Source organism: Monodelphis domestica, chromosome 6, assembly GCF_027887165.1.
Source record: "Monodelphis domestica isolate mMonDom1 chromosome 6, mMonDom1.pri, whole genome shotgun sequence".
Lineage (NCBI taxonomy): Eukaryota > Metazoa > Chordata > Mammalia > Didelphimorphia > Didelphidae > Monodelphis > Monodelphis domestica.
Genome location: NC_077232.1, coordinates 47,941,335 through 47,961,065, shown reverse-complemented (window position 1 = coordinate 47,961,065; position 19,731 = coordinate 47,941,335).

The following is a 19,731-nucleotide window of genomic DNA, read 5'->3' as shown; positions in this document are numbered from 1 at the left end:
AAACCAAGAAGGTGAGTCACAATAACAAAGATTACATTTGGCAGAGCTGGGATCTGAATCTGGGCTCTCTATGTCCAGAGCCGGTATACCTTCTAATACCCAGTCCATGATACTAAATGAGGTGGTAAATGTCTACCATAGGAGAGAAATCAGACAAGAGCAGTCAGTGAGTGCAAAGGTACAGAACAAATAAAAATAAATCAAGACATATCCTATAAGCCATCCAGGCTATTTCAGAGAAAGCTGAGAACACGTCCTCGTATCTTCCCTGGGGATTTGGATTGCAAAAGTTTACCTGTGGCTACTCTATTCCTCCTGAAATGTTATAGCTGAGCGTATCTACGATCTTACATACACCAGACACATCCAGCTTCATTTAGCAGAGCCCAAAAATTCCTACAACATGCCGCTTATTAAATATAAATTAAATTAAGCATTTAGTGGGCATCGAAGAGCATTGCAGACTGATTCATGGCCCAGCAAAAGGCCTGCAGGTCAGGAAGTTGGGAGTCTTAATCTTTAGTATTCTTTGACTCACTCTGAATTAATCATTTAACCTTCCTTGGTCTCAGTCTTCTGATCAATATACTAGAAAGTATCATCCATACCAAAGGAGGGAATTAAACAGATGACATCCTTACTGATGTCAATGTAATTCTTAAGATGGTATTATTTCAATATAATCAAAATAATTAGAGAATACAGTTCTGTAAAAACTTCTATAAAAATAAAAAGATAACAGGTTTGCTTTGGTCTTCTCCAATCCCATTCATTTTTCTGCTCTTACCTGTCAGCTTCAGAAGTCTCCAATGCTTTGTTCCAGGTTACCTTAAGGAGAAAAGATTAAATGAGATGGGTTCAAATTGTGGTCCTGCTATTTTCTTGTGTGTCCTTGGCCAAGTGATCTAACTTTTCTGGGTTATTGTTGTCTCTTGTATAAAAGGAGGAGGTTGAGATAGCTGATTAAGAACTCTCCTTTCTCTAAATATTATGAAACAATAAATTTAAAAAGGATTAGTTTATTGTGTTGGTCTATCCAGAAGGATGTGAATCTTAGAAGAAAACCACTTAGGAGGAAAGTTCCAAAGAAGTACTACTTATAGTGTAGACCTTCCTTGGTTCTCCTCAATTATTAGCACATTTTGTCTCCAGAGATTACGACTCTGGAATATTTTGATTTGACATAATTAATTTTAAATATTTTTATAACCTTCTATGTGTCAGATACTAGACACAAAGACAATAAAACAGTTGCTGCTTTCAAGCAATACACATATACTATGCATATACTCATGTATATATATAATATGCATATATGTATATTACTATATTATCATAAATGCATATATGTGTATATCCATATCTATATCTACCTTAATTTAATATCTATATAATATATGTATGAATACATATATTTATAAATATGTGTATATTTATGTATGCATAAATAGATCCATATAAACATGTTCATATATATCTACATATGGATTTAGATGTAGATAGATGATCACTTGTCCATGATTATGAAGCCTGTACGTGTCCAAGACTTTAATTAGACTTAAACCTCTTGGCAATGAGTTAATCTCTCATCTACTATTCCAAAGCTATTTTGTCCATCTGTAGGTATATACAAAATAAACATAAGATAAGAAACTGGGGAGAGCAGAAGTTGAGGATATCAGAAAAGGATGAAAAAGGCTTATCTGTTACACATTGTATCTCCCCAGTAAAATGTGAGTTCTTTGAGGGCAGGAGCTATTTTTGACCCCTTGGTATCCTCCAATCCTAGCACCATGCTTTGCATATAGTAAGTATAATGTAGGTATCTAATCAACACTTGTTCATTGGCTCATGGAGGACCAGAGCTGGAAGGACCTTCAAAGACCATCTAGTTCAACCCTCTGATTTATAGGAAAGTGAGGCTTAGGGATATGAAGGCATTTTCCCAACATCACAAATTTATTGTCAGAGGTGAGATTCAAATCTAGGTGCCCTGTTTAGTAAAGAGCAGAGATTCCTTCCCTTCAATCTCCTGCTGTTCTCTCAATCAGTCTTTATTGATTTGACCTGGATTGAGTTGTAATGGTGGAATTGCAGATAGGGCAGGGTTGGGTTGAAGAAATTTCAGCATTAGGATGAAAGATCTGCTTACATTTTTAAAAAATCCTTACCACTCTTTAATCTTGGAATCAATAGTGTTGGTTCCAAGGCAAAAGAGTGATAAGGATTAGGAAATGTAGGTTAAGTGATTTGCCCAGGGTCACCCAGCTAGGAAGTGTCTGGAGTTAGATTCCAGCCCCAGACCTCCCACCTCTGGGTGTGGTTCTCACTCCACTGAGCTATTTAGGTGCCCTTAAAGTGCTGCATTCTTTTAGAAATGAGTACTCTAGCAGTGGTCCATATGCACTTTATTACTTGTATTCTCCATTTCTTCATAAAGATCTCCAGAAGTTCAAAATGATATAATGGGGACTTCATTCAAGTTCCCTTTACTTTGCCTGAATAATAATGCAGTGTTTTTTTGTTGGTGTTATCCTCACTTTGTGTTGGTCTACCTTATTTTCCTATTTGCCATCTTTCTGTTTGATACCTTTACACCATTTATCCTGCAAAATTATTCAATTGTTATGTATTTCAGTCTACTCAGGTCCACCATGCTCTTTCCATTGCCCCTTGAGCATCCCTCAACTTTAGTTCTTAGGAGAATGGCATTACATGACCCAGCCATGAAGCATGGTTGGTTGGAAGGTTGGGTTTTTGTTTCAGAAAGAAGATTGGTATCATTAAAAGGTTTGCCCAAAGCCCTAAAGGCAACTTGGTGCACTTTCTTCTTCCTTTTTAATTCTCAGCATGAACCTTATGCATTTGTATAACTTGTGCAAGAGGTAGATGCATACTAGTATGTATACTAGTGGACAAACTATATGATTTGGGCATTAAACTATATAAAATAATTGGCAATAAATATCATTCATCTTCTTGGATTTCCTATAATGATCATTAAGTCAAACCCTTTTACATGATTTTGGGTCTCATTTAAGAAAACCTGTAATGTTTTGAAGGACTTGTTTCAATTAGCATGTCAGCCTCCAGCAAGAGCATCTGGAGGACTATATCATCTATTTATAGACATCTATTTTCCATTTGGACTCTATGCTGGAACCTTTTGTATTTGTTTTGTCTTATCCTAATAATAATAACCAAAATGATATAATAAATTTTTCTAATATGATATCATCATCATGACCACCATCATCATCAGAGCTGGCATTTATACAGTCCTTTAATATTGACTAAGGGCTTTGTATGTTTTAACTCATTGTATCTACCCAATAACTCTGGCAATTAGATGTGGTTAGTATCCTCATTTTTCACATGAAAAAACAAAGTCTGAGAGAGGTTAAATGACTGGTGACACAGCTGGCACATATCTAAAGAAGAATTTCAACCAAATCTTTCTTACTCTAAGTTTTCTACTCTATCCACTGCACTACATAGCTGGGTGACATTCGTGGATACCTCTGCCTTAACAAGTACATATTTTTTCTAGTCAACAAACAATAAGCACAATGGGACCTTGCATTCTCTATATCAAATAAGTTTGTATTCCAACCCAGCCTTGTTCTTGGCTGCTGTATCTATTGACTTGGAAAAGATATAATCTTTTTTTTTTTCCTAGCTGATATTGTTTCTGGAGTCTTTTGGTCTCCTTGTCGCAATTAATTTATTATTCATGAAATTCGCATGAAATAGAAAATAGTGACAGTTTGGGTAAATTTTTAAAAATCTATTTTTCCATTTTCAACAAGAGATTATTTTCTTTATATGTGTATTTGTTATATTTTCCTATTTACATTTACATATAATTTTAGTAAAAAATTTCTTACATTTTGTGATCCATGTTGTTTTGCTCTTTCCCTCTTTCTCCTCCCTGACATGGTAGGAAATATGATAGAGGTTACATATAAGCTACCATGCAATGTGGATTTCAATGTTTGCCATGCTGTAAAAGAAGACACATATAGCTCATATATGAAAAAACTAATGAATGAAATGAAGTGAAAAATTATTTGCTTCAATATACATTCAGATTCATCAGTTCCTTCTATGACGGTGGATAGACATTTTGGTATTGCTAGATTATTTAAATAGGTCATGTTGTAATTTTCCTAATTGTAGGGCCTATACTCTTATTTGGTATTGATTTTGATATGTGTTCTATGTCAGTAATGATCTGACTCTAAAAAAACACCTGATTCAGAAAGGACTCATATCAGTAATCAGTATTTTATTTTCCATTAAACTATAAGTAATTCTACTTCTTTATGACATCATTTGATGAATATTATGTCTAGTGCTTCCCAACTTTCTACCTGAATAAATTACACAAGATATATAGAAATGAGATTCCTGCATTCTCTACTTTTTGTCAGATAATGAACATTGATTAAATGCTTATTATAAGTCAGGCACCATGCTAAGTGTTTGGGATACAAAAAATAGACAAAATATAGTTCTTAACCTCAATAAACTCATAATAAAATTAAATCATTCATCTTTGTTCTCTCTTATTTTCTACTGTAGAACCATTTTTCCTACTTTTTTATTGTTTTGATCAATACCCATTTTTGTATGGAAATGTCCAACTATCAAATCATTGGCTAATTTAATTTCAAAGGTCTTAGTAAGTTATTCCCATAATTAAATTACCTTCTTATCTTCAAAAAATGTTGATGTAGATATTGCAATGATTTTCATATTACTCTTTTTGCAAATGTTCATTGTATTATTACATAAACAAGTGTTCCATGAAAAATATTTTGCTGCCTTTAGACACATCGTAGAATCCAACTCAGCCAATTATATTTTTTGTCTCTCCAAGAATAACCTAGTAGCCAATCCTTCCATTTAGCTACACTTTCCTTTTATCTGCTGATTTTATTTATAGTTAGAATATTAAGGTGAAGCCAGGATGGCAGAATCCAGAGCAGCTCTGTGCCACCATGAAAATCCTTTCTGACCAAGATTAAAATATTGCTACAAAACAAATAGAAGAGTGAAAGAAACAACAAGGAGACAGAGTGAAACAACTTTCAAGGAAAGGAAAACCCAAAGGTAGACAAAGAACATCTGGGGCACTAGAGTGAGAAGAGAATAGAGCCAGCAAGAAATAAGAGGGAAGACCAAGCCAAAAGTAAGCCACACACCCCTACCCCAAGGTTTGGAACCTATGCCCAAGCTTACATCCAGATTCTGAGAGTCGGCCCGGGCAAATAATGGTAGAAGCCAACTCATACCCCTTGAAATTTCAAACCTGTGGAGAAGTCTAGAACCCCAGACCAGGGAATTCTAATCTGGGGTTGAGATAAAGACTTAGTTCACACTTTGGGTTAGTTGATAGTACTACTAAGTATTATAAAAATCAAATCTCTACTAATAGAAATATTATATTTTATGAAGGTTTATTAAGTATCATTAGAAATCAATGAATACAGAGGTTACAAAATAAAAACTATGTGCCCATGACTTATCAGCCAGTTCAAACACCTTCCTTACCACCACCAAGTTCAGGACTGGAAGTAAAGAGATGAGACTTTCCATATCCCTGCCTAATATCCCCTATATACAGGAAGTACATAATAACAGGAAGTCAATGGCTCCTGGGAAATGTAGTTCTTTTTTTAGGATAACAGAGTTTCAATTATACACTACTAAGTACGGATCTTCTAGGCTAAAGCTCAGAGAAGAACTCTAAGACAGGACAATCAAAGGTGTGCCTGATTAGATCAAGTACATAGCTCCTGACCTGATCGAAATCAGAGTGAGATCAGAAGCTTACACCCAAACCTGAGGCAAGTCTTTAAGCTATAAGTATGACAAGGATCAATTGAATCAGCAGTGGGAGGTGGCTCTCAGACATTTCAGCTCACAGACCATCTCATCATCCCCCCAATATTTAGATGGGAAAAATGAACAAACAACAAAAAAGCACCTAACACTAAATAATTTTTATGGAGACCAAGAACAAAATACAGACATAGAAGGGGACAGTGAAAGCAAAGGAAACACACACAAAGTCCACCAGAAAAAATATAGATTGAACAGAAATTCTGGAAAAACTCAAAAAGGACTTCAAAAACCAATTAAGAAAGGTAGAGGAAAAGTGGGAAAGAGAAAATGAAAGTGATGCAAGAAGGAGTGGGCCAATAGACAAAGGAGAACCAAAACTTACAGAAGAAAATTAGATCTTAAAATCAGAATTAACCATCTAGAAATTAATGGTTTAATGAGAAATCAGGAGACAATAAAGAAGAATCAAAAAATGAAAAAAAAACAGAGGAAAAACATGAATTATCTTATTGATAAAACAACTGACATTGAAAATAGATCTAGGAGACACAATTTGAGAATTATTGGACTACCTGAAAGACATGATGAAGAAAAAAATCTTGGACAACATATTAGAAGAAATTATCAAATGTAACTGCCTACAGATCCTCAAACAAGAAAATAAAATTGAAATTGAAAGAATTCAAAGATAACCTCCAGAAAGAAATCCTCAAATGACAACTTCCAGGAATATAATAGCTAAATTCAAAAGCCACTAATCTAAGAAAAAATACTTCAAACAGCCAGAAAGCAACCATTCAGACACCATTGGAGCTACAATCAGGATTATACAGGATCTAGTGGCTTCTATATTAATAGATTGAAAGGCATGGAATATGATATTTAAGAAGGAAATATTTGGGTTCATAATTCAAAGTCACTTATCCAGCAAAACTGAGTATATTCTTTCAGGGGGAAAATTGACATTTAATGATATAAAAGATTTCCAAGCATTACTGAGGAATAAGCCAGTCTTAAAACAAAAATTCTTAAGTGCAAACACAAGACAAAAGAAAAGCCACAAAAGATAAATAAGAAAGAAAAATTTAAGGGGCTTATTAAATTCAAATGTTTATATGTCTACAAAGAAAGATTTATTTAATTCTTAAAAATTACTCTTAGAAGTAGAAAATATAGAAGGAATTTACCTAGAAAGAGGGTGGAGAAGTAAATTGATAATCATGATATGATTTATATGATAATATATTATGATATGATGGTTAGTAAATGTGATAATATGGAATGAAATGTATGCATATTAATGATATGTAAAAATCAATCAAGGTCTGAAGGAGAGGGTTGCACTGAGAGACAAGGAAAGGGGGAGATAGAATAGAGAAAATTATATAACATAAAGAGGTGAGAAAAATCAGTACAGAGAAGGGAGGATGAAGGTGGTGTAAGGCAATGCTTAAACTTTTCTCTCTTCCTAAGTGGTTCAGAGAGGGCAAAACAAGTTTTCCCAATTGGGTATAGAATTATCTTATGCCACAGAGAAAGTAGAAGAGGAATATGACAAAGGAATAGGGAGGCAATTGGAAGGAGGGGGAGGTAAGGGGATGACAAAAAGCAAAATACTGTTGAGAAGGAACAGAGACAAATGGAATAAAGCAGGATATAAAGGGGATAATATGATGTAAGGCAATACATAGTGATCATAATGCAGAATGTGAATGGGATGAACTCATCCATAAAACAGAAACAGATAGCAGAATAGATTAAAAACCAGTGGGAAAGGAAGGAATTTAAGACCAAAGAAGAGATGGAGAATATCACCAAATGTAAAATGAATGACATTGATTATATCAAATTAAAAAGGGTTTATACAAATAAAACCAAAGCAACCAAAATTAGAAGGAAAGCAACAAACTGGGAAAATATGTTTATAACAAAATTCTCTGACAAAGGTTTAATTTCCTTAATATGTAAGAAACTAAGTCAAATTTACAAAAAATAAATAAAGCTATTCCCTGATCAACGAATGGTCAAGGGACATGAACAGACAATTTTCATATGATGAAATCAAAAGTATGAATAAGCACAAGAAAAATTGTTCTAAATCCCTCCTGATTAGAGAAATGCAAATTAAAACAACTCTGAGGTACCACCTTATACCCAGCAGAATGGTCAATATGGCTGCAAAGGAAAGTGATAAATGTTGGAGGGGGTGTGGCAAAATTAGGACACTAATACACTGCTGAACGAGTTGTGAATTGGTCTAACCATTCTGGAGGGGCAACTTGGAATTTTGCCCAAAGGGCTTTAAAAGAATGCCTGCCATACCACTGCTCAGTTTGTACCCCCCCCCAAATAATAAGGAAAAAGACTTGTATAAAAATATTCATAGCTGTTCTCTGTGTTACAAAAAACTGGAAAATGAGGGAGTGTCCATTGATTGGGGAATGGCTGAAATAATTGTGGTATCTGATGGTGATGGAATACTATGTGCTGAAAGGAATGATGAACTGGAGGATTTCTATGTGAACTGGAAAGAACTATAGGAATTGATACAGAGTGAGAGGAGCAGAACCAGGACAACATTGTACACAGAGACTGATACACTGTGGCACAATCAAATGTAATGGACTTCTCTACTACCAGCAATGCAATAATCCATGATAATTCTGAGGAATTTATGAGAAAAAAACACTAACCACATCCAGAGAAATAACTGTGGGAACAGAAACACATAAGAAATACATATGATGGATCATGTAGTTCGATGGGGATATGATTTTGGCTTTGATGATAAAAGATCACTCTATTGCAAATATGAATAACATGGAAATAGGTTTTGAACAATGATACATAGATAACCCAATGGAATTGCTTGTCAGCTCTGGGAGGGGAGAATGAAGAGGGATGGGAAAAATCATGAATCATATAACCATGGAAAGATATTCTAAATTTTTAAAAATGTTAAAATTAATAGGATTAATGGTATGATCACTATAAAAGGATCCCACTTTTAGATTAATAACACTTATTGGATATTAATAGACTAGCTTATTCTCAGTACCCTCTTTTCCTTTTCCTACTCTGACCAATCTTCATCCCTCCTGGAGGTCATGAGTAGAATAATATATGGGGAGGTTTCTTTACTACTGGCAAGAAATTGTCTTGCCATTTGTCTTGAACTCTTGAGTTTGGAATATAACCATAAACTAGTTATGGATCTCCTACATTAATGAGAAGCCATAGACTTATATCTTGTGTATTAGTTATTTTAAAAATATATTTGTATCCTCCTCTCTACTTTTTCCCCGCTTTGGTTTCTGTGCTGATGGGAAGAGTTATGGTCAGCCATGTTTATTTTTAGCTATAGGGAAAAAAAAAGAAACGCGTAGTTTTCAGATGAACACTATGTAAGAGGGAATGCGCTAAGTTTTTTCCAAATATCATCTCATTTGACCACATTTTACTATTGTTCATGTGATTAAGACTCATTAAAATATAGCGCACCCAGAGATGAAAGTCCAGTTCTGAGAGTAGAATGTTTCCCATGAGTGGGGGCTCAAGAATTAAGATTCTGAAGAAACAAACAAACTAATAGACACTTCATGTTGCCTAGTTTAACAAAACAAGCATCTGGCATTGAGAAAGGTGCACAGATAGAAGGTGGTGGTTTTTATTTTCTGTGAATCCTTGAGAGCTTAGCAGTCCCCCTGAGTGCCCTCTAGTGTGGGTGGACCACATGGCTGTTATGGTGAACAGGGTACTTGCTAGCATTTAGTTCTTATTGTAAGGCTAGTGACAACAGTGTCCCCTGGTGGTTCAATGTAGGCTCAATGGTAATTGATGACTGGAGGCAGTGAGGGATAAGGAAGAAGCTACTTGAATTCTCTGTTCAAGTGATTCTCTAAAATTAGAAGTTGCAGAGAAAGGGCTTTGGTAGATCCTGTCCCTTCATCTCAGAATTCCTTCTATTAATGAAATCATGGATCTAGTCTCTATTCCTATCTATCAGAGGACTAGACCTTCAGTTACACAGATATTGTATGTCACTGGGACTTCTGTTTTAATACCATTCTACCTCTTATCAATATTCATTAATGTTTATCATATATATGTACACATATATGTAAATATAGATATGATCTATATCCATATATCATCTAAATTTGCCTTTTTACATTTATTTGTATATAATATAACATTATTGTATAGGTAAGAGTTGTAGTTCTAGAATCAGAATTTTTTTATCCAGTTGCTTCAATTATATCTGAGTATTCACAACACCATTTGTTGTTTTCTTGGCAAAGTTTCTGGAGTGATTTTCCATTTTCTTCAACTCTTTTTTTATAGATAAAGGAACTCTGACTAGCAGGGTGAAGTGACTTACCCAGGATCATAGTCTGAAGCTAGATTTAAACTACCATCCCTACTACATACCTTGTGTCTCCTTTGTCTTCTACTCCCAAAATAGTGTCAAAGGAAGAAGGACTTAGATAACAGGAATAGGAAAATAATAGCCCCATTTTGCAAAGAGGTCATTTAAGCTTCATATCAGAGAAGCAACAAAATCAACAACTTCCTAATGTCAGAAGTGCTAAATACAGTGGATCCTCTCAGGTGGTGAGTTCTCCAACCTTGGAAGTTCTTAAGCAAAGTCTAGAAAGTCACACTTATTTGGTCTCTTATAAGGGAGAATATTTGGGGGTATGAATTGGTCAAGATGGTCACTGAGATACTTTTTCAACTCTCAAATTCGTTAATTCTTGATTCTAGTGAAGTCAAAAGAGAATTTTGGGCCACATGGACCTGGGAGCTGAGTTCTAGTTTCAGCACTTGAATGTTGGATGACATTAGTCAAAACTCTGTAATTCTTTAAACTACTTTTCCCAATCTGTAAAATCGAGTTAATGATACTTATTCAATCTGTTTCATAGAGTTATAGGGAAGAAGCTTTAAAGCTGTTCTTATTAAAGTCTTCTTTTGTGTAGCTTCTCCCAAGCCTTTCTACTCTTGCCACATCAAAATGGAATCTATCAGCATTACTCTTAGCCCTGTTTTCTTGACAAAGAGCACTGTCTCACTTACTTGGATGGCAAGTCTGACAATACATTCCTTATTCATCTCCTTTAATCAAGACGTAATCAGTGAATCCCAGTGACTTGCCACAGAAAACCAGGACTGGGCTTGAATGACTCACACAGGCATTTTGTTGTTTCACTCTGTGCTTTATGGACTAATCTCATAATCATATGTAATTCTTTTAAATATTTTATAAACTACAGCAACTTCCTTAATACTGGATCCTAATTATCCAGCACCAATTTCTAGAAAGATTTGGTGCATACTGTAGAACATGTGGGATGAGTCATTTGTCACTGAAAAAGATGGCGAAGAAACTCTCCTTCCTAAAAATAGGGTGGCAGAGAGATGCTACCGGCAGTAGTTTTTCACTTGATCCTTTTTTCTTTCCTTTTATAGCTGTCTCCTCTTTTTATAAAAGCCTGATACGTAACTATATAAAACACCAAAGAAGATAAAAACAGAACAAAGGTGCAAGTTAGACTGTGTAACACACATTATCAGTGTCATACAAAAATTAAGCTCGCAAGTGATTCCAAACTTGGGAGGTTTGGTGCTTGATCTTCTCCTGTACTGTTTGACCCTTTACTTAACCTTAGCTTCTTTCCATTCATTCACCAACCTTGTGTCTAGAAAATCAGAACTCTGCTCACTTCGTTATGCTATGGCAATTGGTTTGAAAGAGAAGTTTTCTAGGGCTCCTAGGAGGAAAATACCCATCTCCTACAGAAGGAATTTTCGAGTGAATGCAATATTTGTGTGTCTGGGGTGTTTGGTTCCTTTTAGGTTATAACCTGGACAATTAGGGCTTAAATGGTTGATAAAGAACAATATTAGAGGAGAGGTCATAGGATCATAGATCTATGAGGAGGTAGGCAGGTAGTACTAAAGATAGAATAAGAGTTTCATTTTATGAGAGAGAGTCATTTCCTTGCAATTGAGTAGAGGTTAAATGGCCACCTCTAATGGAAATTCATTTTTCCAAGGCTAGATGACCTCCGAGGTCCCTTCCAATTCTAAGATTCTATATTTAAAGGAAATCATCTAGCTATTTCTTTTTACAAATGGGGAAATTAAGTCCCAGAGAGAACAAGAGAAGTTCCTCAAGCATGTCTTGATAAAAAATTGTTAACATGTTCATCTTTAATGGTATAGCCATTTGACTTCCATTTTGCATTTCTCCTATTCTCTCAGATCAGTGTCCCATGCATAATAAGATCTTTAAATATTTTAATGAATTCATGAATAGATCAAATTATTCAATGTCTATATTTGATTAAGACTTTTCTGTTGATTGGGTTGATTTCCAGATTGTGTTATTCAACTAAGATCAATCAAAGAGGGTGCCAACATGTAGGTCCTTAACAGTAAGAGTTTGGCTTAGGTGTCTTCCAAATTATTAGTTGATAAAATCTTTTTTGTTTTTAACTTTTACCTTCTTTCTTAGAATTGATATTAAGTATCAGTGCCAAGGCAGAAGAACATTAAGGGATAGGCAATTGGAGTTAAGTGACTTGCCCTAGGTCACACAGAGAAGATGTGTCTGAGGCCAAATTTGAACCCAGGATCTTCCAGCTCTAGGCTTGGCTTTCTATCCACTTTTTTTTTTCCATAGTAATTTGCATGTTATCTCTTCAACTATATTACCTAGCTGTGTGACCCTGGGCAAGTCATTTCACCACCATTCTTTAGCCCTTGCCACTCTTCTGCCTTGGAACCAATACTTTGTATTGATTCTAAGATGGAAAGTAATGGTTTAAAAAAAAAAAAAAACATTGGCATCTTCCCTTTGACACCAAACCCAGTTTATCCAGTATATAGCTTTTTTTGTCCATAGTTATTTGCATGTTATCTCTTCAACTATATTATGAGCTCCTTGATGGCAAAGAAGTGTTTTGGTCTTTATTTATATTAATACTATGTTGATTAATTATTAATTAATGTATAATTAATAGTTAATTAATAAATTAGATTAATCAGACCATCAAAAAAAAAGCATATAGGTCATTTAAGCTAGAAAGAACTTTAAAGATTATTTAACCCAATTTTCAAATGAGGAAATAAGTGGAGGGATTTAGTGCAAATCACCAAGTGAGTCAATAATGAACTTAAAATAAAAATCCAAGTCATGTGACTCTTGGTTGAATGAAATAATTATAAAGTGCTTAGCACTTAGTAGGTGCTGTGTGTAAATGCTTATTCTCCTTCACTTCCTCTGTCTAATGTCTCCAAGGTAACCTTCTCTTTCCCAATTAATTAAAGAAGGTTGAATTGGGAACAAAACTGAGAAGCTAGCCTGAAGTTGCAAAGTACATCACTGTCAAAGCAAGTCTTGGACTTTCTGGGTATTTCTTTCCTACTTGTGTTTCCTGCCTGTTTATAACTCCCTCCTGATCTCAGAATTGCCCACCATGTGCTGCTTCCCATCAGTCAGGACTGGCGGAGGCTCAAAGCCCTTCCTGGGCCTTTATTCTGGTTCTAGAAGGGTATTGGCTATATGATTTCAAGGGAAATAATGCTGGTTTTGTGTCCGTGTCAAAACAAGCAATTACTGTGAATGGAAGACATTGTCCTCCTCCTACAGGGAACAGAGAATGTGCATCAACACAGCTTAAGGAAGGGGGGACAGATTTTGACAATTGGATAAATTAGAAAAGTGGTGCTTTAGAGGAAAAATAATTTGACTCATTTTTCTAATTATATTTATCAAGTATCATTTAAGAAAAACTCAGTCTTGAAGGCTTCATACATATGTATGCATCTATACATACCTACAAACACATTTCCACTGATGTAATGAAGATACTCACTCTTTGCTCATTCTTTGTTGAATAATTGTTATAGTAATAACTCCATCATCCTCAAACAATCACCATTGTCATGGTAACCACTTACCCTGGGAAAACAAACTGTGCAAATGAGCCTCTTCCATAGCTTTAATTATGCAAATAGGAATTTGGAGGAGTAGTTTGGGAGATACCAGTTTCCTGTTTGAACACTGACTGCTGTGAATGATTCCTAAACTGTGTTTCAGATTCATCCATGGCTAGACCCAAGAGAATGACCCAATGAAAACAATTCTTCTTCAGATTTTTTTTGGACTTTTTGATTAGATCATATTGATGGTGGCCCTTCTGAGCTGCCTAATTGATGGATGCTGATTGCTAGAGTCTAGATTCAGCTGTGGTTCACCTGGGCTATTAGGAACTAAGTTTTCTAATGATGCTTTAGGCCTCTTATTCCTTCATTATGGCCTTGATCCATACAGTGGGCAGCTAGAGTTCATTGATTCAATATATGGACGTTAAGCACCCACTGTTTGCACTTTACTATATTGGATGTTATAGATTGTTAGATTTAAATTAATATCCAATGACTCAAAGTATTATATTTTATAAGATTTATTAAGAATCACTTGAAGTAGAAGAAATACAAGAACAAAAGTAAAAGCCTGAGTAAAGCCACATGAGTAAAATTCTCCTACCTGGCACTCACCCAACCTCTACAGACTGTTCCCAGGAAAAGAGAGAGAGAGGGTGGAGCTACACAAAACTTATACCTTCCCTATGTTAATACGGTAGTATAAATATGCAAGGGGGATGCTGGGAAAGAGAGTCCTGGGGAGCAAATTTCTAATTACACAAGGTGATACAAAGATAAATAAGACTCTTTATGAGATATAACTAGCCTGGATCACTGAAAATTTGCCTCAGGATGGATGATTCACTGGGCAGAAAATATTGCAATAATGTAAAATGAAATGGAGTGGAATATAAAATAATGGAAGTACAAGTCCAGATTAGCTGAGAAGTGGGAAAGAAAAGGATTTGGTTCTGTAAAGCCATGACCACAAGGGATGATGGACAGTTCCTCTTTCCTCCCATAAAGGGAAACCTAAGTCTCCCTACTCCCTCCCTTCTGAGGAAATTCCTTTTTGCCTTTTAAGTTAGATCCACTGAAATGGGAAGATAGGAAGAGAATGGAGACCACTAATCTTGGTGTCCTTTAATTCAGTTCCTGATTCAGTTATTTAGCTGTGTGACTTGAGAAATATAACAACCTATCTGAGCTTCAATTTCTTGATTTATAAAACGAAGGGGTTGAACTTGGTAACCTTTAAAATTCCTTTTAGTTTCTATGAATACAAGTTTCTTGACAAAAGTCTTAAAAAAAAAACTTTATATCTCTAGCACCCATCAAAGCACCTAGTACACAGTAGGCACTTAAATGCTTATTCAAGGAATACTTTTAATAATAAAAGACCTAGTCTTTCTGTTCTTTCTGAAATTGCCAATAGCAGCTTTCTAGCAAGGGCAAGTATGGGATCCTTTGGAGGGGAAATCTCCATGTTGTCTTTCTAAGAAAAAAAACAATCATGTCTCAGGTCTTCTAGGGTAGATGACATCATGCACAAGGTTCCTTCCAACCTATAGATTCTATTCTCTAAAATAGCAAAAGATAAAAACCATAGCTGCAAAGACAAGAGTGAATCATCTACATGAAGAATATAGGCTCTCTAAAACATTGACTGACACAAACAAGGCATTGTGAAAGGGAATCCTTGATTCTCTTTGCCTAGTTGGAGTTGATACTTTGTTTCACATTAATTTAAGTACCCCTACTTATTACCTCACTAGACTGAAGGATTAACTCTTCTTTGTCTACGGTTTAAATTGAATAAACAAAAGATTGAATACCCTACTTAGTGCTAGGTGAAAAGCCAGCAAGATACATGGAGAGCTTCACCCTTTTAAAAATCAATTAGTCAGAAAATTGTGAATTCTTTTAAGAGTTCACACCCTCAGAAACTTTTCAATCAGGAAATTATGAACCTTTTTGATGAGAAATTGACCTTCAGAAGGTGAGAAGTTGATTCCACAGAAACTGCCCCCTGAGCAGTGCTAGACAATTTGGAAAGTGTGATTGGCCCCTGTGAAGAGGGGGAGGAGACAAGAGGTCATCATAAAAGCCAGCCTGAACTCCCTCAGAGCAGATGGTCTTTGAGAAGATAGTCTGAAGAGATTGTCTTCTGTAGATAGTCTTCTAAATGGGGAGAGTCTTCTAACTGGGGAAGAGTCTTCAAGGGAGTTTTGCTGGAGACTGCAGCTTGTAGACTCTGACTACTGGACTTCTTCTTGGGTGAGTGAAAGGCTGACTAATTTTCTAGTTTCCTAAGAGACTAGTTCTATCTTGGAGGAGGCAGTGTGGTTACTCACCACCAGCCTTCCTAGTGGAGAGCTAATTAATCTCTGCCTAGATTAAGCAGACCTGGGGCAAAACATTTAGGTTGATAGGATAGATAACTTCTCTATCCCCCTCACATTTCTCTTCTTTATTGTTTCCTCTCTATTTATAAATACATGTAAATAAATATTGGGGACCATATTATTTCATAAAATTATTATCCAACCACTAATTTTCACCTTTACAGCCTAAAGATACAGAAGAGTAGATCATGAACAGAAGAATATGGTATCAATAGGGAATGATATTAGCAAAGGCAGGAAAGAGTTAAGTATGTTTGGGGGGAAAAACAAGGAGTTCAGTTTGGCAAAACAGTAGGAGAACCTTGGATAAGCAGGTTAGAAAGGTAAATTATACCAGATTAGATCCTCTAATGCCAGACCAAAGACTTCACACTTTAGCATAAAGATCCTAGGGAATTATTAATTTATTTTTACTTCTTTTTTTAACCATTTATTGTTATGTTTATATATAACAAAATGTATATAATATGATGACATGATATACCTTGTTATCAATATGCAATAATTTATTAAAATATACTTATCCAAGAGAAACAAATTCTCATGTTAGTTTTATCTAAAAATTTGTCCAACTACTCCAGCTCCTTCTCAAGAAGGCAGGTAATATGGTATAGGTTGTGTGTGTATATATATATATATATATATATATATATATGTATAATCATATGAAATATCTTTCCCTGTTTGTAGCATCATGAAATAAGATGCATATTGCTTATACTAGACAAAGTTCATACAGGAAATAAAATGAAGAATGACATGATTCAACCTGCAATCATATTACTTCTATTCCTTTTATGGCAGTGGATAGCCTTTTCCCTAATGTGTCCCTTGGAGGTGTCCTGGATTCTTGTCTTGTTGATAATAGTTAAGTGATCACAATTAACCACCATACATTATTGCTGTTATTGTATATGGAAGATTTAAAGCAGGGGAAGATGATATAATGAGAATGTTAATCTGTTGTACAGAGTATCTTGGAGAGAAGAACCTGGACTTGTTGTGACCAGTTTGTGATCTATTGAAGTAGTATGGGTATGAAGGCATAAAAGGATGTAAATAAGGGTAGTGGCAATGGAAATGGAATGGAAGGAACAGGAATATTAGGGAGGAAAAATCAAAAGATTTTGGTAATAGACTGAATAATGAAGTGGGGTAGAACAAGTAATACAAGATGGCTTTGCATTTAGCCAAATAGAAAACAACAATTGGTGTGTCTAGAATAGACTACATCATTCTTCTGATGGGATCAGAATTAGGTACAGGCAGAGGCTGGAGAGAATTTAGCTATTAGCTTTGAAACAAAAATAGCAAAGCTATAGTAAGGGATACTTATATATATATTATTTATCTGGATGACTCAGGTAATTGAAAGTCTACTTGTAAAATGCTACAAATTATGCATTGTTCCTGTTGGGATTTCATACAACTGTTTTCAAAGTTAACTAAAATTAGGAAAATACTCTCATGGAAATTATATCAAAAGAATAATCTAGTCTATAATTCATGTATTTAATCATTCTATACTCATGCATCCATGAACTTGAAAGGGAAGATAAAGGAGTAAAATGGAAATAAGTTGTATCATTTTACAAGAGGAAAAGAATCAACAGCATTGTGTCATACCACAGGCATCCTAAGCAAGTGGGGAATATAGATGGAAATTTCTTGATAAAACTAGGATTGAGTTAAGATCTTATGGTGAAAAGAAACTTCTACTTGGGATTGTGATTCATGACTTATTGAATAACTATACCCAAAGGCTGATGATTGATGTCAACCTAGAGGAACTTCTCTAGAAGAATGCCCCAAGAAGGCCCACTGCCTTATTCTCTCATGGATATTTATCAGTGACTAGGACTGAAGACTTAGACAACATAGGGAACATCAAATCCTCCTATGATGATACAATGATTGGGAGAACAATTCACAGAGCAGATGACAAAACTAAGGTTTATAATATCAATTAATAGAAAGATAGGTGATAGATAGACTGGTATCATAGACCTAGATTAGTAAACTGGTATTATAGTGGAATAAATTTTATTTAATACTTTTAAAAAATATTGTACAAGTACATGGGGGATATATGGATTTACATACATTCATGTGAAAAACAAGGGGAAGGTGAACCAATGATATAATATAGCAAGGGAAGCACTAGAGATAACTGGAACTGGCTCTGGAGAGCCAATTGTTAATTTTTTTTTTTAGTTTATTTTCAAAATCAGTGAAAGCTGCCACCTAGATCTTCTTTTATTGTTTATTTGATTGTCAAAATTTATAAAAGTGATGGGGAAAATGTTTAAAAAAACCAATAGTTAAACATTTACATGCCTACCTCATGGCAAAGTTTCTAACACAATTATGCTTATTTTAACTTAAAAATAGCAAGGTCAATTTTTGGCATCCCTTGGCACTTAATGTTTGCAGATCACTTTGTATATACATTCTCCTTTGGGTCTCTCAGGAACCCTGTGTAGTAAGCATTAATGGCATCATTATTTTACAGATGAGGAAATTAAGGCTAAGAGGTTAAGGAACTTATTCATGGTTGTGTGTCAATGTCTGAAGGGTGATTCAAACCTAGCTCTTTATGGTTCCAAGTCCTTGAGCTATCTACTATACCATTTTACTTCCAAGACCTATCTATATCTATGGTCTAATAAATTGTCTTTGTTCAATGCTTTGGCCTTAAAAGTTGATTATCTGGGAGTTAAGTAGTGCAGTGGATAGAATTCTGGACATGGATTAAGGATGACTCCTTGTAAGTTCAAGTCTGGCTCCAGACACTTACTAACTATGTGATGGTAGGCACGTCTCTTAATTCTTTTGCCTCAGTTTCCTCCTCAGTAAAATGAATTGGAGAAGAAAATGGCAAGCCACTCTACTATCCTTGTCAGGCAAACTCCATTTGGGATCACAAAGAGTCAGACAGGACTAAAACAATTTAACAAACAAAAGCCATACTGATATGTTTCACTCATTAGCCATGCTAAATTCATCCCTGAGAATGAATGAAAAGTCTGTCCAATTTGAACTGGACAGAGCCTGTATTCTGTGGAATTAATAGAAACGATATGTTGAGATCATATGGTCACTGCAGTCTGTGCAGGCCAAACCACATCTGAAGTCCTTTGGTCAGGCCTAGGGCAAGGGGAGAGTTTTACACTTCAGAGAGGACATAAACACATGGAGGAAGGCAACAAGCATCATAAAATCATGGCACATTCCTGAGGGGACTGATGATGTTCAGCCAAGAGAAGAGAAGATATAAGGAAAACAAAGGAAACATTTGAAGAATTGTCCTGTTTAAATGGAATTAAGTATCAATAAACATACTTGTTTTAGAGGTCAGAACTGGGATCCAATATAATATTCTATAGAAAGCTAGATTTTGAGATGGAGTTGATAGAATGCTGTTTTGGGAGTCAGAAACATTCAGCTTCCTGAGTTCAAATTTGGCCTTAGAGAATCACTAGCTACTTGATCTTGGGCAAGTCACTTAATCCTATTTAACTCAGTTTTCTCATCTATAAAA